This window comes from Eleutherodactylus coqui, chromosome 5, assembly GCF_035609145.1.
Source record: "Eleutherodactylus coqui strain aEleCoq1 chromosome 5, aEleCoq1.hap1, whole genome shotgun sequence".
Taxonomy (NCBI): domain Eukaryota; kingdom Metazoa; phylum Chordata; class Amphibia; order Anura; family Eleutherodactylidae; genus Eleutherodactylus; species Eleutherodactylus coqui.
The window spans coordinates 231,971,231-231,989,427 of record NC_089841.1 but is presented as its reverse complement, the minus strand read 5'-3'; the positions used below and the strand labels follow the sequence as shown (position 1 = coordinate 231,989,427).

The 18,197-nt window shown below is 41.4% G+C and overlaps 1 protein-coding gene and 1 pseudogene across 2 annotated transcripts in view; both read left to right on the top strand.

Annotated features, from left to right (window-relative positions):
• Positions 1 to 261: 261 nt before the first annotated feature.
• Positions 262 to 1,081, top strand: LOC136627068 (heterogeneous nuclear ribonucleoprotein C-like; annotated as a pseudogene).
• A 6,580-nt stretch (positions 1,082 to 7,661) lies between these two features.
• Positions 7,662 to 18,197, top strand: part of ZNF462 (zinc finger protein 462) — an 85,435-nt gene continuing 74,899 nt past the window's right edge. The window contains exon 1 of one of the 2 annotated variants that reach the window (XM_066604313.1): positions 7,662 to 7,958. The gene's annotated coding sequence lies outside the window, so the exon portion shown is untranslated. The remainder of the gene's footprint in view (positions 7,959 to 18,197) is intronic. The other variant, XM_066604312.1, reaches the window with a different exon arrangement.

Here is an 18,197-nt window from a genome sequence, read left to right as displayed (position 1 = left end):
AACACAAGTGGTTGCATGAATTTGTGTTCTGGAATAACATAAATGTGGTCCTGTTGAGAACGGAAAATACGATTGTAGAAATTTCCCGATACCTCTCAGCTAGTGTACCTATGTCCATAGTATTACCCGCTTTGCCATTGATTCGCTGAAGCCAGAACTTTCAGCGATCGCATGTGAAAGAGCAAAAGAAGAAGCAAAGAATTTTTATTTTTTTGAAACGCCAACTATAAGTACCAAATTGCTATGGTAGGGAGTAGAGCAATGGCGAGCAACGTCACTAACAAAACAGACCTTTGCTCTTTGAACTCCAGAGTATTTACTGGAAACCTAAACACATTAGTGGGTGAAGAGAGGAGATGTAGAAGCAATCTTTTCTCAATATGGCAAGATTGTTTGCGGCTCTGTACACAAGGGCTTTGCATTTGTGCAATACAACTTCGATCTCACTGCCTGCACTGCTGAAGCAAGGGAGGATGGGTGAATGATAGCTGGGCAGGTCCTGGATATCAACTTGGCTGCTGAGCCCAAAGCATACAGAGGAGAAGGAGGAATCAAACGATCAGCAGCTGATATGTATGGGTCATGTTTTGACTTGGACTATGATTTTCAGCGGGGCTATTAAAACAGCTATACTGCAGCTCATGTGCCACCTCCAGCACCACCAATAGCTTAGGCTGTTGTACCTTCAAAACGTCAAAGAGTATCCGGGAATACATCCCATTGTGGAAAAAGTGGTTTCAACTCCAAGGGTGGTCTGCATGGTGGGTCTTCAAAGTCTAGTAGATTGAAGGGAGATGATTTACAGACCATCAAAAAGGAGTTTAGTCAGATAAAGCAGAGAGTAGATTCTCTTCTGGAGAGATTGGAATGCATTGAACGTGGGCAGTCAAAACAGGAGACCAAACTGGATGATCAGAGCATTAGCTCTTTGAAAAAGGAGGAAGCAAGTGTAATAATGGTGGCAGAGGAAGCGGGTGATTCAGGGGAAGAGCGAGACATGCTTGAAGAAATTAAAGATGGCGACAAAGAAATGGAAGCAGGAGAAGATGAAGGGGACAGTGCAAATAAGAAAGATTCTTAAAATAAAAAGTCCAGTCCTTGATAAACTCTTCCTTTCAGCCTATTGTGTATAGTTGGTTCACAGTTCCACACTCTGTACCATCACATGCACCATCAGCTCTTCAGGCCTGTTTATTATGCACTCTGCATTTCCACTGCCTCCTTTTCATTTTGATACCTCTTTAAAATCACTGAGGTGAAAGAAGAAACACAAAGACATTACTCACTGAAAAAGGAACCAATAATGCACCATCTGATAGACTGCAGGGCAGGCCCAATCGCCATAAACCTTAGTGGAATGCAGAGAGCCAGACTTCAATATGGAGGAGCTACTTGTTCTGTGTAGACACTCAACTCAACCCAGCCTAGATTGGGGGAGGGGGGGCTGCAAACAAACATAGTCTGCACATGTAAACTGATACCAAGGATGTCAGACACAGATAGGTGCGCCACTTCATAGAGGATTACAACCCCTACTGGGAAAGCAGTAGATCACCCTGTATCAACACAGTGGGTCACACTTGCTGACATCCTGGGCTCCCCCGAAATCTGTAGCAAACTGCATGCAAAAAATACTGATAAATGCGGGTGTTAGTTCTGCATTTTGGCCAAAACACATAAGCTGGCTGACCACTGCAAGGCCACCGCTCATCCTTCAGTTCCTATGCTATCTCACTATTAACTAAATTAAAATCACTGAGGTGAGAGAAAAAACACTAAAACATAACTAATTGAAAAAGGAGCCAATAATGCACCAGCTGATAGACCATGGCCATAAGCCCTAGTAGAATGCAGAGAGACAGATTTCAATATGGAGGAGCTACTTGTTAAAAAAAATTGATGCCTATTTGCGACTTCTAGAATAAAGTGTATTGTTTTAAAAAAAGTGAAAATACATTTGTGTTTGCCATGAACCCCTTTTGGTTAAAGTAGAAAACCAATTTTCACTGGTTAGCACCTTGTAGAACATACGTTTTACTGGGACAGATCAGTAGAAGACTGCCCCAGATTTCAACATAGTGGGAAACTTGGGATTAACTGCAGCCAAACAAGAATTTTTGGGGTTATGGGAGCGGTCATCATCATTGACAACATTATGTTAGATGGTGGGGTACTCACTGGAAATACTTGTGCACATTCACAGGATTCCTCATAAGAGGGGTCCTTACCCTGTAGAGCATTTTTGCTGTCCACTTAGCACTGACATGGAAATAACACTTGAAATTATGTTGTAGAATAACAGAAACATGGTCGTGTTGAGAACTAAAAATACATTTGTGTTTGCCGTGAACCCCTTTCAATTACAGAAGAAAAACCCAAATTCCACCGGTTTGCACCATGTAGAACATAAGTCTGCAAGGACAGCAAAATCCCAGCAGTAGCCTGCCCCAGATTTCAGCATAATAGGAAACTTGGGGTAAACTAGAGCCAAACCAGAATTTTAGGGGTTATGAGCGGGCATCATCATGTTAGATGGTGGGGTGCTCACTAGAGATGATGATGCACATTCACAGGAGTCCTCATAAGAGGGGTCCTCACTCTGGAGAGCTTTGTTGCTATCCGTGTAGAAATGATATGGACAGAACACAAGTAGTTGCAAGACGTTGTGTTCTAGAATAACATTTACAACTTCAATTATAGTAGAAAACCAAATTTCACTGGTAGCACTTGGAGAACAGGTTTAACAGGGACAGAAAAAATCCCAGCAGAAGTCTATTCAGGTTATCATCATGTTGGATGGTGGGGTGCTGATTGGAAATGACTGTTCACTGGAGTCCTCACAAGAGGGGTCCTCACCCTGGGGAGCTTGTTGCCATTCTTGTAGAACTGACATGGAGAGAACCCAAGTGGTTGCATGACTTTGTGTTCTAGAATAACAGAAACGTTGTCTTGTTGAAAGCTGAAAACATATTTTTGTTTGCAATGATCACCTTCAATTAGAGTAGAAACCCAAATTTCCCTTGTTAGCACCTTGTAGAACATAAGTTTTACTCAGACTGAAAAATCCCAGCAGTAGCCTGCCCCAGATTACAGCATAATAGGAAACTTGGAGTAAACTGCAGCCAAACTAGAATTTTAGAGGTTATGGGCAGGGTCATCAACATGTTAGATGGTGGGGTGCTCACTGAAGATGATGATGCACATTCACAGGAGTCCTCATAAGAGGGGTCCTCACTCTGGAGAGCTTCGTTGCTATCTCTGTAGTATTGATATGGCCAGAACATAAGTAATTACATGACTTTGTGTTCTAGAATAACACATTTACACTTTCAATTATAGTAGAAAACCAAATTTCACTGGTAGCACCTTGTAGAACATGCGTTTTACAGGGACAGAAAAATTCCCAGCCGAAGCCTGCCGCAGATTTCAGCATAGTAGGAACCTTAGGGTTAAGTACAGCCAAACCAGAATTTTAGGGGTTATGGGAGGGGTCATCATCATGTTAGATGGTAAGGTGCTCACTGGAAATGACTGTTCACAGGAGTCCTCACAAGAGGAGTCCTCACCAAGGAGAGCTTCTTGCCATCCTTATAGAACCAACATGGAGAGAACCCAAGTGGTTGCATGACTTTGTGTACTAGAATAACATAAACGTAGTCCTGTTGGAAACTGAAAATACATTTCTGTTTTCCATGAACATCTTCAATTATAGTAGAAAACCAAATTTCATTAGTTATCACCTTGTGGAACATAAGTTTTAAAGGGACAGCAAAAATCCTAGCAGAAGAATGCCCCATATTTCAGCATTGTAGCAATCTTAAGGTTAACTACAGCCAAACCAGAATTTTAGGGCTATGGCGATCCTCATTACCGTAGATGGTGGGGTGCTCACTGGAGATGATTATGCACATTCAAAGTAGTCCTCATAAGTGGGATCCCCACACTGGAAAGCTTTGTTGCTATCCCCGTAGAACTGACATGGAAAAGAACTCAAGTAGTGCCATGACTTTGTGTTCTAGAGTAACATGTTGAAACCTGAAAACACATTTGTTTGCCATGAACACCTTTAATTTCACTGGTTAGCACCTTGTAGAACAGGTTTAACAGGGACAAAAAAAAATCCCAGCAGAAGACTGTCAGAGGCTTCAGCATACTAGGAAACTTGGGGTTAACTACAGCCAAACCAGAATTTTAGGGATTATGGGCAAGGTCATCATTATGTTAGATAGGGTGGTCCTCACCCTGGGGAGCTTGTTGCCATCCTTGTAGTACTGACATGGAGAGAACACAAGTGGTTACATGAAATTATGTTGTAGAATAACAGAAACGTGGTCTTGTTGAAAGCTGAAAACACATTTGTGTTTGCCATGATCACCTTCAATTACAGTAGAAACTCAAATTTCCCTGCTTAGCACCTTGTAGAACATAAGTTTTCCTGGGTCAGAAAAATCCCAGTAGTAGCCTGCCCCAGATTACAGCATAATAGGAAACTTGGGGTAGACTGCAGCCAAACTAGAATTTTAGGGGCCATGGGCGGGGTCATCAAAATGTTAGATGGTGGGGTGATCACTGAAGATGATGATGCACATTCACAGGAGTCCTCATAAGAGGTGTCCTCACTCTGGAGAGCTTCGTTGCTATCCCTGTAGAATTGATATGGACAGAACACAAGTAGTTGCATGACTTTGTGTTCTAGAATAACACATTTACACATTCAATTACAGTAGAAACCCAAATTTCCCTGTTTAGCACCTTGTAGAACATACGTTTTCCTGAGTCAGAAAAATCCCAGCAGTAGCTTGCCCCAGATTACAGCATAATAGGAAACTTGGGGTAAACTACAGCCAAACCAGAATTATAGGGGTTATGGGCGGGGTCATCAACATTATCCTGTTAGAAGGTGGGGTGCTGACTGGAAATGATGATGCACATTCACAGGAGTCCTTGTAAGAGGGGTCCTCACCCTGGAGAGCTTTGTTTCTATCTGTATAGAACAGACATGGACAGAACACAAGTAGTTGCACGACTTTGTGTTATAGAATAGCACATTTACACCTTCAATTATAGTAGAAAACCAAATTTCACTGGTTAGCACCTTGTAGAACACATGATTTACAGGGACAGAAAAATCCCAGTCAAAGCCTGCCCCAGATTTCCACATAATAGGAACCTTGGGGCTAACTACAGTCAAAACAGAATTTTTGGGATTATGGGAAGGGTTATCATCATGTTAGATGGTGGGGTGCTCACTGGAAATGATTATTCACAGGAGTCCTCACAAGAGGGATCCTCACCAGGGAGACCTTTGTTGCTATTCATGTGGAACTGACATGGAGAGATGTTGCATGCCTTTGTGTTCTAGAATAACATAAACGTGGTCCTGTTGGAAACTGAAACCACATTTGTGTTTTCCATGAACACCTTCAATTACAGAAGAAACCCAAATTTCCCTTGTTAGCACCTTGTAAAACATAAGTTTACAAGGACAGAAAAATCCCAGCAGTAGCCTGCCCCAGATTTCAGCATAATACGAAACTTGGGGTAAACTACAGCCAAATCAAAATTTTAGGGGTTATGGGCAGGGTCATCAACATTATCCTGTTAGATGGTGGGGTCCTGACTGGAAATGATGAAGCGCATTCACAGGAGTCCTCATAAGAAGGGTCGTCACCCTGCACGAGAGCTTCTTTGTTGCCCCTGTAGAACTGGCTTGGACAGAACTCAACTAGTTGCATGAGTTTGTCTTTTAGAATAACATAAAATGGTCCTGCTGAAAACCGAACAGCCAAACCAGAATTTTGGAGATGATGATGCACATTCACAGGAGTCTTCACAAGAGGGGTACTTACCTTGGAGCACTTTGTTGCTATCCCTGTTGAATTGATATGGACAGAACACAAGTAGTTGCATGACTTTGTGTTCTAGAATAACATTTACACCTTCAATTATAGCAGAAAACCCAATTTCACTGTTAGCACCTTGTAGAACATGATTTTAAAAATTACTAGTAGAAGATTGCCCAAATTTCAGCATAGTAGTAATGTTGGGGCTACCCACACCCAAACCAGAATTTAAGGGGTTAAAGGTTGGTTCTTCATCGTTGCCATCATCATGTTAGATGGTGGTGTGCTCACTGGAAATGCATATGCCCATTCACAGGAGTCCTTATAAGAGGGGTCCTCACTCTGCTGGAGAGCTTCTTTGCTGTCCCTGTAGAACTGGCAAAGGCAGAACACAAGTGTTGGTATGACTTTGTGTTCTAGAATAACATAAATGTGGTCCTGTTTAAACCTGAAAACACATTTATTTGCACCTTCAATTATAGCAGAAAGTTAGTTTTCACCTGGTTAGCACCTTGTAGCACATACGTTTTACAGCAACAGATAAAATCCTAGCAGAAGACTGTCCCAGATTTCAGTATAGTGGGAACCTTGGGGTTAACTACAGCCAAACCAGAATTTTTGGGGTTTAGGGGCGGGGTCATCATCATGTTAGATGGTGGGGTGCTCACTGGGAATGCATATGCACATTCACAGGAGTCCTCATAAGAGGAGTCGTCACCCTGCTGGAGAGCTTCTTTGTTGCCCCTGTAGAACTGGCTTGGACAGAACACAATTAGTTGCATGAGTTTGTCTTCTAGAATAACATAAAGTGGTCCTGCTGAAAACTGACCATACGTGTTTGCCATGAGCACCTTCAATTATAGTAGAAAACTGGTTAGCACCTTGTAGAACATAAATTGCACAAGGGCAGTCAAAATCCCAGCAGAAACCTGCTCCAGATTTCAGCATAGTAGGAAACGTGGGGTTAACTTCAGCCAAACCAGAATTTTAGGGGTTATGGAAGTGGTTATCACCATGTTAGATGGTGGGGTGCTCACTGCAAATGATTAGGCGCATACATGTTTGCCATGAGCACCTTCAATCATAGTAGCAAACCACATTCCCCTGGTTAGCTCCTTGTAGAACATAAATTGCGCAGGGTGGCAGAAATAATCCCAGCAGAATCCTGCCCAGAATGCAGCATAGCAAAATACTTGAGCTAACCAGACTTTTGAGTAGCATCATCATCATCATCATCATCATCATCCAGAATCTCACATAAGCTCTACAAATCCCCTTTAAAAAGATCAGTGTAAAACTCAACCTATCCATTAAACATCCCCAAATGTGCTCATTGCATTGCATCCATCATACAATACACTTGTATCCTTCCAGAAAGCCATTCCCTCCCACCCTTTCCCTTTGGAAGCAAGCTTGCATTGCTCTGGTATAAACTGGACTGACTATGTGTTGGAAGAGATGGCAATCTGCTGTAGGTGACATTACAAAAAGCCCCACCCTATCCTTACATCTCAAAAAAAAAAACGTGTTCCACTTCCAGATGACTCCTGCAACATTCACAAGAGAAGCAGAAAGAAAAAGTTTCTTCTCCTTTCCCAAACCCATCCCCCCCCCCCACCCCCCCAAAAAAAAGGCTTTTTTAAAAGACCTTTTCATTGCAAGCCCTTTGCTTTCTCTTCTGCCTGCCTATTTCTAGCAGAGATAGGAGACATGTCTCCACGTTCCTTGCTATTAGAAAGACTTTGTGCACCCCCTGGTGCTCTAGCTTTTTGTGTGGTAGAGATTGTCTTCTCTCACTCTCCCTCTCCCTTCTGGTTGCTCATTATTCAGAGAGAGGCAGAGACACATACGCACATACACACTCAGTGAGAGGAGAGACGGATCTTTCAGGTCATCTGCAGCTGCAGAGCAGCAGCAGCAAGCAGCCAGTGAAGGAAGAGAAGGAGGAGAAATAAAGCAAGGAAGATGGCAATCCTCCATTGCTGAGAAGAGCTTGCAAGAAAGAACTCCAAAGAGAGGAGAACCACCATCTCTCCAGCTTCCTACAAGGCACAAGGCTGATTATTCTTGAGGACAAACAAGAAGGCTGGAAGCAAAAAAAAAGCCACGTCCAGAGTAAGTGCCATTCCAGTCTTGTTCTCCTTAATTGCTATTGTTTTTTTTGTGTCCTGCTAGATATCTGTAATGTCTATCTCAGGAGCTTGTTATGACCTGCGGTTTGGGGTGGCTTTCACAGTACGGTTGGTTGGAAGGGGTGGTGTGCTGTCTGGAGAAGAAAGGAGGTGGTGGAAGGAGGAGGAGGAGATGAAGAAGAAGGGCGGCTAATTAATGAATTCATTAATTGACCCCCTCCTCTACCCAACAACCCCCCATGTGAGAAGGTGATGTCCGCCTTCTCTCGTCTGTGGAGACACATAGTGACAGACACAGCGGGGGGTTTTCTGTGGGACATTACAAATGGCCAACATGACCTGTTTAGATTGTTTCCCCCCACCCCAACCTTCCTCATGTCTATTAAGAGGTCTTCTTGCATCGCTTTCCCTGATAAACCGACTTTGACGTGGAAGGTTGGGTTGAAATGCCTTGTCTAGGAGGGAAGGAAGGGGTTGTTGTTCAGTGGAGGACCTGCTTGAAGGAGGAAGGAAGCCATAAACATGCTGTTCTCTCATTACTGTATGGAAAGTCCTCTCCTGACCAGAGAGGAGCTGGAGATCCTCCTTGTCCTTCATTATAAGCAGGCTTTATTTTTTTGGTTTTTATCCAGAGTTCGTAGCACAAAGCTCTTCCACCATGTATAGTAGGAAGCTTCTTTCTCCATTGTGGTCACCATCTCCTCATAATTGTCTGAGCTTTCAACAAAGGTGCTCTAGGAAGGCAGTGTATATGGTTAATGACTGTGTGTTCAGAAGGACCTTCAAGTAGGCAATTTCCATCAGCATTTTTTGTAGGTTTTTTTCTTAAGAAGGTCACTTGATGTTTTGGAGAGGAAGTGGCTTTTGGTATACGAAGCCATGGTCTGAATGAGGTAACTGAAGTTCAACCAGAAAATGGAGGCTTCAAAGTAGGTGACCCTGATATGGAGCCTTGCAAAGACAAAAAAAACATGGTTGTGAGACCTCAAATGGTTCACCGTGAAATATATGTTAGATGTAGTTGGTTTGCATCTGTTTTTCATGTTTTTTTAGATATTTAGTTCTGAAATGAAGTGCATAGTGAGGAAATTAAATAGATGAACCAAAGAAGACAAACGTGAGGTGCCACACATACTACAAACCTCGCGATAAGTCGGCAATATTTTTTGTCATTTTTGTCTCAGTATGTAAGGTTTTATTTTAATTAACACAATTTCATTAAACCACAGTTTTTTTACTATTCTGAATATGGATCCAATTGTTCCAAACATTGGAGGCAGAGTTGGAGTGGTTGTCCTCTCTTTTTGACAGCGCAATTGAGCAGTACAAAGCTATGGAAATAATTGGTTATCCATAAAATACTCTTTGCAATTGCTCTTAAAGGGGTCGTTCGCTTTATATAATCCCTACTTGTTAGAAGGGTCTCTTGATAAAAATGTGATCAAATAGGTGGACCACCAGCTATGAGCTGTAATCTGTAGGAAATCCTGGCAGTGTTTAATTTTTCTGCAGTGCCACCAGAGGAGAAATGAGGCATTACACAATTCCCATTCAAAGTAATGGGCTGCAATACAGAATAGGTCCTCCAGAGAGAGGGAGGGACACTTTTTGTAAATGTTCTCCATTCTGGCCAAAAGACGGGAAACCTCTAGAAGGGGTCCTCCTCTCTTAAAGTGGTTATCCAGCCTTTAAAAATATTTTTGATTCAATCAATAGTGCCGATATTTAACCCACTTATTAATATGCTTCGTCTTTGGTAGATGCTCCGTTTCAGCTGCCGGCAAGCATGTCGAATAGCTGCGCTCTTGGTATATTACCCCTGAATTAAATTATATTTTGTATTCTAAATCACGTGTCCCCTTCCTACGGTAGTTGAGAATAGAAAATGTCACTGATCACATGGGAAATCCTCTTCTGTGTGCAAGGCCACAGAATGAAACGTCACAAGCATGTGACCATAGAGTTCCTGCAAAAAATGGGCACCAGGGTTTTTATGGGAATTGTAGTTTTTAGCTTCCACACTGCTGTAGCGGGACAACTCACTTTTTTATTACCTCTATATGCGCCATCTGTCCATAAGTTTATGGACAACCCCTTTAGTGACATCACAAAAATTTGTGGTACAGTACTCAAGGGTTCACTTCTAAGTGTTGACTCAGCTCGTAATATATCTGTTCTTCATGCTATTTCAAACTGCAATGCAGTCATTATATACAGATATATGCCATATGTTATACAATTTGCATTCCAAAACTCTAATGGAGTTATGGAAGGAATTCACCTTTTTTGAAGTCTCTTCCATGATACTGGAGCTTGATCGTACCGGCCATATCCTTAGTACAAAAGAGTCGCTCAAACATTGAGCAGCTCCTGTTTACACAGGCCAATAGTTGCTTGGTTTTTAATACCGCTAACAACCAAGTGACTCTGACAGATGACTGAATTCTCGCTGTTGGGGACCGTGTCTACATAGTACGACTATCGCCTGAATTTGCTGTTTTCAGTAAGTATTTGGCAATAATTGCCCTGTGTAAGGGTACCTTACGTTAAGGCTCCTTGCATGTAAGCATATTTCTTGTTTTTTGGAATATGTTTTTTAAGAAATTGACTTTTATGTAGATAAATTAAGTCTGACAACTATTTACTTGATTGCAAATTCTGGGAAACAGTAGCTTTCTATTCACAGAAGCGATTTTGCAATGTTATATATATTTAATTAAATTATTACATATTGAAAAAGTTATTCAACTTTTTAATATACTGGGTGATTCAAAAGTCAGGGCTACTCCGGATATCTTCTAAACGAAAAGAGATACAAGTAGGAAACTTTTTAGAACACTTAGATGGGTGAAGGAAAACATTTTGGCGTTATGTTGGTGTCTGTCGGCCATCTTGTATTCAGCTCAAGAAACTTCAATGGAAAGGGAGACATGGAATAAATCATTTAAGGTTAGAATTTCATCAGGAATTGATAAGGGAATTACATTTTTCAATACATGCAACCATTTTCAAGTTATGGCTAATGTCATGTTGAGTATCAATAAAGTTATGTTGAATTATGTGGTATTGAAAACACTAATCGTTGTTAACAATTCAGGATAGACTTGAGATCATCCCGATAGTCCTAACCAGAAGTTCATGTGAGGTGGTTAAGGCTTTCAATCTAGAACACCCAGGAAGACGCCAGTGAGTGCATGAACTGACAGGAAAGTGATTCAGATGTTCAGGGAAACTGGTAGTGTCCAGAACAAATCAAAAACTGGTCATCTGAGCAGTGTTTCAGATCCCTAGGTGTTGACAGTTGTGCTAACTGTTTTCACAATGAGTCCACATAAAAGCACCAGGAGACTGGCATTGGAGCATAGGGTGAGCCAACCAATTGTCGTGAGGATACTCAAGACACACAAGTGGCACTCATACGAATTGCAAAAGAAGTTGTGTGAAGATGAAGGATCCTTATGATGGTTGATTCACATCAGTTCTCGACTAGTTCTCAGTTTTCTCAACTAGTTCTCGAACAGCCAGTTCTTGGTTTGTCCTGGACACTACCAATTTTCTCTGAACTTCTGAATCCATTTACTGACACCTCATGCACTCACTGGCTGTCTTCCTGGGTGTTTTTGATTGAAAGCCACAACCACCTCGCATGCACTTCTGTTACTGACCATCAGGATGATCTTCATTTCGTCCTGGATTGTTGATGGCATCTTCTGGTACCTGAAAAGACATGTGATAAGTGTTTTTCCATACCACATAATTTAATACAATAACGTTATTAATACTTAACATGTCATCATACAGAACTCGAAAATGGCTGTAGGCATTGAAAAAAAATTTGTATTCATATCTGATGAACTTCTATCCTTAAGTCATGCATCCCATGACCACCCTTTCCATTGAAATGTCTTGGGCTGAATTCAAGATGGCTGCCACCAAGATGACCGACAGGCCCCACCAGAGTGCCAAAACGTTTCCCCAGCCAGCTAAGTGTTCTATGGAGTTTCTTACTTGTATCTCATTTCATTCAGAAGATATTCCAGGTGGCCCTGACGTTTGAATCACCTTGTACTATGTACAAAGTCCTCCTAATTTTCTGAGATATCTTCTCGCTGTTGGTGAATGAAAACATGAATTGTTTATAATTAAGTCTGAAAACCCATCTTGAGCTACTTTGGCTCAAACAACTGAACAACTGATGGGTTAGTTATAGAGTATTAGTATACCCAATTATTTGTGATGCAAACATGTCATTATCAGCATCTTTCTCCTATCCTGAGTTCTAGACTGATAGTTCTTCCCTACGGTTGTAACAGACTCAGGTCAGGTTGGGTTTTTTGCCTTTGAATCTAAACAGGATTATAAAGTTTTATATCTGCATTAAAGTTTCTGTTTTTACTTGAGGAACGAGAACAGTATTCAGTATTTCCGTCAATGATCATTAGAATGGTTGGATTAATGGTCAGCTTCGTCAACAATAAAGAATATTTTTGTGCATTGTTGATTATTTTATTTATTTACATTGGTGACAAATACTTGTAATTATTTGAACCTCTAATTGGTTCAGTACTTTCATAAAACAGTGCCCCATACGCAACAGTCAGGGCAGGGTAGAAAGTTACACCCTGTCCTCCTTACTACCTGTGTGGATTACAACGGAACAGTGGTGAAGATATAGGAGAGCCCATAGTCAGCTGTCTTAGAAGTCCTCTTGCTCATTACATGGACAACTTGGATTTCTTGCCCGACTTGTGGCATGTTGTAAGTCCCATGTTTTCATGTTTTTGCCGAAGATGTACTCAACTGGATGATGCTTCTATCAATGTCAGTCTTTTATTCCTCATTTTTCTGTTACAATGTACCAGTAAGAGGTTTACCATAACTCCTGTAGCTTCAGGAAACCAGTACTAACCAGCCATTTGCAACACAAAACCCACATCCTTTATTACAGACATGTTCATCTCAGTGGACCTATATGTTAAAGTGACCCTCCAGTTTCAGGACAAATTTCTGTCCTGGGACCAGAGGGAGCAGGAGGCGTATTACCTGTACTTGATCTTCTCAGTCGCCTTTCTGTTCTGCCTGTTCTGGATCTTGCTTTCGAGTGGCCAAGATGGCCACCACCTTTTTCTAAGTACCTTATACACTGTTCTGTGATCGACCAGTGTTGATCACATGAGCAGCACTGGCCAATCACAAAGCAAGTATAGTGCATTAGTAGCCCTAATAATGTGAATGCGTTGTAGGTGAATAGGTAGTTTAAAGATGGTGGCGGCCATCTTAGCTGCTCAAAAGTGGAAACCAGAACCAGTGGAAAAGAGGTTTGGGTGAAGAAATCAGGTACAGGTAATAAACCCCCTCCATACTCCAGTCCAATGACAGAATTTTGTCCTGAAACTGGAAGGTCACTTTAAAGTCTAAAGGCTGATGTACACGCAACGATTATCGCTCAAAATTGATCCAAACGACGGCTTTTGAGCGATAGCCGTTGCGTGAAAATGTGTGCCCATTGTGCACCTACCGTGGACTCTTCGTCTGTCGCTGAGTTCAGCTCAGCATACAAGCTGCTGTCCCTGATAAGAGGGAAGGTATGCTGTGTTCTCCACATTGTATGCAGCCTGCTGCCCGCGGCAGAACAAAAACAATGTATTTAGAGAACAGACCATCCGCTGTTCTTTAAATACATACAAATGAAGCTAGTCAGCTACTATTGGGCTGATTAGCCCATTTTGTACCTAATGCAAAATGATCGCTCAAAACTATGAGTTTCTTACGAGTTTTGAGCGATCATCTTTGCGTGTAAATGGACCTTTACAAGACTTAGGGTGGTTTCACATGTGCGTCACATGTTCCGTCACAGATGCGGGCTGAAAATACCAGAAAAAAGCGTTGCATGCAGCGCTTTTTCCTCTGTCCAAAAGCTGGGCAGAAAGTGGGCGGACCCCATTATAGTCAATGGGGTTCGTACAGCGTTGTTCGGTTCCATTCAGAGATGAAACCATTCAGCCGGGGGATTCCCCTTTACTGCTCCCGAACTGAGTAGGAAGGCGGAATCTCCGGTGAAGATTTGAAACCACCCTAAGTTTATTTTAGAGGTGATTTACAGTAAATATGTTCTAGTACTTTTGAATGATAACAGCAATAATATGTACGACCTACTGTTATAACACCACCCTTATATAAAAAGCCCACGTGCATCCAGTTATTAATTTGTCTACCTTTGATGCTAGCTTAATTGATGCAAAGTTCAAGTATACGTAAACATAAGTCAAATGGGGAAAAATTTAAAAGGCTGGGTTTACACTCTGCAGTACCGGCATGCTTCAACATTCAGCACTTTAAAGGATTTTTCGGCACATCATTTTAGGTTAATAAAGTGATTTGCACTTTTGATATTTATCATATTTAACACAAGTTGTCTCAAAGTGCAGTGACCACTGAAAACGGCTTGAGCTTTGGATGTCTGAAAAAGACATGTTTAGACTATTTTGTGCCTTTTTCGTGATGAGCTTGAGCATGGCAGATGCCTGCTGAAGGCAGATATCTTTGGAAAAGTTGATCTGCCATTTTGAATTTTCCCAGCTGGTGTAGGGTACAGGGGTTAGAAGTTTGTTCATGCCAAACTACAGATATACAGCCCATTGATACAAGCCCAGCCAAATGCACAGATCAAAGCAGAGATCAATTTACGGTTTCTCATTTTTACTCAGGACGTTGTCATCTAAGAGCATCAACCTTCATAGACCTACAACGAACCACAAGTTTTGCAGAAAACCTCCACCTGAAATGACTACCATATGGCTACCATTATACTGATGTGCTGAATTGTTAAAATTACTTGATTTCACCACTTCTGCTTGTGTGATCATCCCTCCTTTCACCTGTAAGGGGCGGACAGAGATAGCGGAGCACTGCGCTCTACTATATCCATAGACATTGAATGGTGTCATGTGGAGCACCGCTCTATCACTGGGGAACGTGGAGACTGCTTGTGAGTAGATGGTAAATGTAATTAGTGGAAAACCTCTTTATTGACCACTATCAAAAATCGTGTTTTGCATTGGGTTTTATTTACAAAAATGTTTGATAAGGCCTCCTGAATTATTACATTCCATTATTTCACCATTGAAATCCTTTGAATATAGTGCTTTACAAAATTTTAGAATACTTCTCCCAAGAACACTGTGAACCTCTTCTATAAAAATATATTTGTTGTCCAAAGCAACCACTCACAGCGCAGCTTTCATTTCTTATACTGATCTAGTAAAATGAGAGCTGCATTGTGATTGGTTGCTGTGGGCAACAAAGAAAGTTCTTCTTTTAGATAGTTCTGAAAAATCCAACCCAACATGGTGGATACAAAACATTAGCAACTTGTTGTTAAAATAATAAGAAAAGTTATCTGTTCAGTCTCTAAATAGTTTAACTTGTTTTTAAGTAGGATAAAGACTCATGTGGATGATAAAGAGAAAGTTAGATTTACACAATTTCAACTCTGACCAGTTTGAATCGTCTTAAGCCTCATATATTGGTGAGTTTTGAAGTCTGCATTCTTCCTTACTGTATTTGGAACATTTCAACACACAACTAAATTCTTCCAGAAGGAAAGTAAAAAAGAAAATGACTCACTGTAGAATTATGGGTGAAAGGGGTTGCCACTTTTGCCGAAGGTAATTTTGAGTTAAATGGATTGTCTTAACCGGATAACCCCTCCACAAAAGAATGTTGTCCACTGATCAGCCGTAAACCGTAGAAGAATGTAATATTACATGGCACCCAAGATTTCGCAAACTTTAACTTGACATTTTCAATGGCTTGTGAATTGTTAAATGTCATTGTAACAAAGTTAGCCGATGAGGCATACAGTGGATCTGGAAAGTCTTTCAGACCTTTTCATTTTTTACGTTTTGTTATGCTGTTTCCTTGTGTAAATTTTGTTTTTAAATTCAAATTTTTGCTCATCATTCTGCACTCAATACCCCATAATGACACAGTGAAAACACAATGTTCGAAAGGTTTGGAAATGTTTAAAAAATGACAAATGAATATTATTGACATATTTGGACCCTGTATTCAGTACTTAGTTGAAGCACCTTTGGCAGAGATAAAAACCTCCAGTCTTCCTGGGTATGATGCCACAAAGTTTGCATACCTGGATTTGGGGATTTTCTGCCATTCTTCTCTGCAGATGTTCTCAAGGTCTCTCGGGTAGGATGGTGGCTGTCTGTGGACAGCCATTTTCAGGTCTCTCCGGAGCTGTTAGATTGGGTTCAGGTCAGGGCTCTGGCTGAACTACTGAAAGACATTCACAGAGTTATCTCTAAGCCACTTCTGTGTTGTTTTGGCTGTGCATAGGGTCATTGTTTTGTTGGAAGATAAACCTTCTCTCTAGTCTAAGGCCGCTTGCACTCTGGATCATTGATTTTCATTGTGAATATCTGTACTTTGCAGCATTCAGCTTTCAATCAACCCTGACCATTATCCCTGCCCAACTGCTGAAAAACACCCCCACAGCATTATGCTGACACCACCATGCTTTCTTGTAAGGATGGTATTGTGCAGGTGATGAGCAGCGCCTAGTTTCCTCCATACATAATGCTTAGAACTGAGGTCAAAAACTTCAAACTTGGTTTAATCAGACAAGAGGATCTCTTTTTCTTAGTCTGTGAGTCCTTCAGGTGAATTTTGGCAAACTCTAGATGGGCTTCCATGCATCTTTTACTGAGGAGAGGCTTTTTTCTGGCCACTCTGCCATAAAGCTAGATTGGTGGAGTGTTGCAATGATGGTTGACCTTTTGGAAGCTTCTCCCATCTGCACACAGGATCTTTGGAATTCAGGCAGTGACCATTGGATTCTTGGTCACTTCTCTTACAAAGGTCATTCTCCTCTGATTACTTAGTTTAGTGGGTTGGCCAACCCTAAGAAGAGTCCTGGCTGTTCCAAACTTCTTCCACTTAAGAATTATGGAGGCCGCTGGGCTCTTGGGAACTTTTAGTGCAGCAGAAAGTTTTTGTAGCTTCTCCAAGTATGTGCCTACACACAATCCTGTCTCTGAGCTCTACAGGCAGTTCTTTCCTCCTGACGGCTTGGTTTTGGTTGTGATATGCATTGGGAGCTGTGAGACCTAATATGGAGAGGGTGCGTCTTTTAAAACTGAGTTCAGTCAACTGAATTTACTACAGGTGACTGCAATCAAAGTGTAGAAGCATCTTAAAGATCATCAAGAGAAATGGGAGGCCCACAGAGCTAAATTTCAAGTATTCATACCAAAGAGTCTGAATACTTATGTCAATGCAAAATGTTAGTTTTTCATAAAAAAAAATTTTACAAAGATTTCTAACATACTGTATTCTCTTTGTCATTATAAGTAGAGATGAGCGAGCATACTCGGTAAGGTATTTACTCGAGAGAGCATCGCCTTTTTCGAGTAACTGCTGGCTCGTCCCTGAAGATTCGGGGGGGCCGCAGTGGTGAGCTGTGGGTTGCGGAGGGGATCGGGGGAGAGAGATAGAGATCTCTCTCACTATCCCCCCCGCTCCTCCCCTGCCCGCCAATATCCTCATTCACACCCATGTTTACAGTAGTTTTCATACAGGAATGGATGCTCTTTTATCCACACGGAGATCACGGTGGAGCTGAAGCCTTCTACTCACAGAGACAGTGTCCACTCTACGTTTTGAGGGACACGCTCCCTTTCTCATTTGCAGTCTTTCTTGGAATGTAATTTCCCCCTGATAGTGAGCCCCAGGAAGAGGTGGCAAGTTTGTTTGATCTTGGTCAGGCTTACTATACTACTTTGATTTAATGTAGTAGTCACACTGCCTTGTAGGGAGTAGTTTTTCTATGACATATGATCTAAAGCTCTTTGCTTTAGCTTATACAGACCAGTCTCGAGAAGGCTACCCTATTCTATGACATCCATGTATCTTAATAGGGAGTTTGGATTGGAGTTGCCCATTTGGGACAAAAACTTCAGTGAGCTGGTAACCAATTTCAAAACTGGTGCCAAAATAGCATAGATATGCAAAGTGTGTGGCATCATGATAGGCATCAATTGTGTCCTACCTTGCTCCTCTGTTACTGGATGTCAAACAATAAGTTTTTGAAAAGGATAGATGCAGAAGATGATTCTTTTTGACTTGGATCCAGTTTACTGTAGCTTAAAGGAATTGTTTGGATGCTATATCAAACATATATCCAAATGTGTGAAGACAATAAAAGTAG